Raw genomic sequence first — 2509 nt, 5'->3', positions numbered from 1 at the left:
ATGTGAAAAATAATGTGTTTTTTGAACCTTAAACCGCATAAACACATTTCATTACACCAAATACACAACATAATGTTCTTTTTAGCAGCATCATATGACCCCTTTAAACGGCGCTTTCTCTTTTTCTTATTGTTTAGGTTTTCCGCTTCCTATTAATTTGTAAAATATTTAAAAAATACTTAAGGAAAATTAAGTCTATTTTTAGAACCATTAGAATTTTTGCATTGTGGCATTTTCATTAAAATTAAATACTTCACAATTTAAATAATGTATAATTTTTTGCAATACAGTACAGAATTTGAGGGACAAATGTGGTTAATTGTCATAAAAATAATGTCACGACATTATATTCATTAAAATTAAATACTTTACTGTTTAAATGTATAATTATTTTTTTCTCACTTTACATTAATGAGAATCTGAGAGAAATTTGATTAATTATCAAGAAAATAATGATACAATATTATTATTATTTTTTTCAATTTAAATTTTTTTTTTTTACAGTACAGTAAAGGGAATTTGACAGAAAAATGTGGTTAATTATCATGAAGTTACTTTCATTAAAATTTATATTTTTTCTAATATTAATTCTAATAATGTATAATTGTTTTATTCTCGCATGACAGTAATTAAAAATTGAGGGGAAAATGTGGTTAATTATCACGAAAATAATGTCACAATGCAAAAGCTTAAATTTCTTTATGCAAAATATAATTTCATTTTTTTTCGCTTAGTTTTTTGGAGATTTACTCGTTCTGTTTCCACTCATTTTTATGTTTGTTAGTGGTTGTTATTGTGCTGTGCAGCTCTAAATAATTTTTTTTTTAAAACCAACTCAATCTCATTCAGTGTCTCATTTGACACTATAAAAAAACTGCCAGTGATTTGCATCTGAAGTAGAAGAAAGGAGTCAAACAGTTGAAGTGGCTGTGTTTGTGGAGTTAGATCATGTGATGTCAGATCAGTGAGCTGGTGTTCATAAATCATTTTGGCGCGTGGCTCGCCTTCCCTGCGTCCTGTGCCAGTGAGTGAGTCAGTGTGTGTGTAGGCTGGGATTACTGTATGTTTGCATATGTGCGTTGGCTGTGTGTGTTCTGACAAGAATCCCAAATAATGTTTGTGTGTGTGTTTGTTGCGGCAAATCTCAGTGCTCTGAAAGCTGCTGTTCTTTCTACTGTTCTGCCTGTTAGCAGCACTGCAGCACAACATGCAACCCCAATCTATAACAAAGAGTGAAAAATTTAAGGGGGTCTGAATACTTTCCGTACCCACTGTATCTGAATGTTTTAATATTCACAACTATTCTTTTTCAAGTGTTTGCATAGAGTGAGAAATTAAGCAAAATAAGAATAATAAATTGACAAATAATTAATAAACAAGTAATAGTAACAAAAATATACAAATGACATTAGATTAAATTAATAGTGTTTAATTATCTTCCTAATTTATATATATTGTTTTGTTAAATTGATTGTTTCGTTTTTAGTTAGCTGCACTCTGCAATTAAATTAAATGTCAACAGTAAACTAAACAATAAAAAAATGAATGAACAATAATAAACCAGTAATATTAACAAAAATAAACAAATTGAATTAAATTATTAGCGTTGTTATTATCTTTCTTATTTATTAATTTTTATTAAATAGATTGTTTAGTTTAGTTAGCTGCACTCTGAAATTACTAAATTAAATTAATTTAATTATTAAATTTAATTAAAGATTCAATTAAAAATGAAATTAAATGTGGATAGTAAACTACACAATGTATTTAACAAATTGAATAAACAATAATAAACAAGTATATTAACTAAAAAATACACATTAAATAAAATTAAGTTAAGTATGTTTAATTATTGCTTAATTACATTTTTGTTAAATAGATTGTTTTCTTTAGTTAGCTGCACTCAGCACTGAAATGAAATGAAATCGCAGAGTAAACTGAACAATGTATTTAACAAAAATGAATAATAATAAACAAGTAATACAAAAATACTCATTAAATTAAATTATTACTGTTTAATTCTTCTTTTTCATTTTTGTTAAATAGTATGTTTTCTTTAGTTAGCTGCACTCTGCAAAATGATATATGTGTACCATTTTATAAATATATTCTATATATAGTTTGTTAGGCAACTACAGTGCAAACAGAGTGAACAAGTAATATTAACAGATGAAATAAAATAAAAAAACGAAGTGAGTGGCAAGCAACACATTTAGGAAAATAGGATTAATTAAATAAGTCATTTAAAAGAATAAAAATAAGACGATCTCTGTGTCTTTGTCTCTCAGCGGTACGTGGACAGTGGCATCAGTGATAATTTGCCTCAGTACGAGCTGAAAAACACCATCACGGTGTCTCCATTCTCAGGAGAAAGTGACATCTGCCCGCGAGACATCAGCTCAACCAGCATTCATGAGCTCCGCTTCACCAACACCTCCATTCAGTTCACACTGGCCAACCTGTACCGAGTCTCCAGAGCACTGTTTCCACCCGATCCGCTGGTAACACA

General features: G+C 28.8%; 1 pseudogene; it reads left to right on the top strand.

The window, feature by feature from the left end:
* Positions 1–2509, top strand: part of LOC107655131 (patatin-like phospholipase domain-containing protein 2) — an 11488-nt pseudogene that overhangs the window by 5355 nt on the left and 3624 nt on the right.

The sequence above is a fragment of the Sinocyclocheilus anshuiensis genome, unplaced genomic scaffold, assembly GCF_001515605.1.
Source record: "Sinocyclocheilus anshuiensis isolate Anshui unplaced genomic scaffold, SAMN03320099.WGS_v1.1 scaffold779, whole genome shotgun sequence".
Lineage (NCBI taxonomy): Eukaryota > Metazoa > Chordata > Actinopteri > Cypriniformes > Cyprinidae > Sinocyclocheilus > Sinocyclocheilus anshuiensis.
Note: the sequence above shows the minus strand (reverse complement) of the source record. Positions and strands in the feature narration are given on the sequence as shown.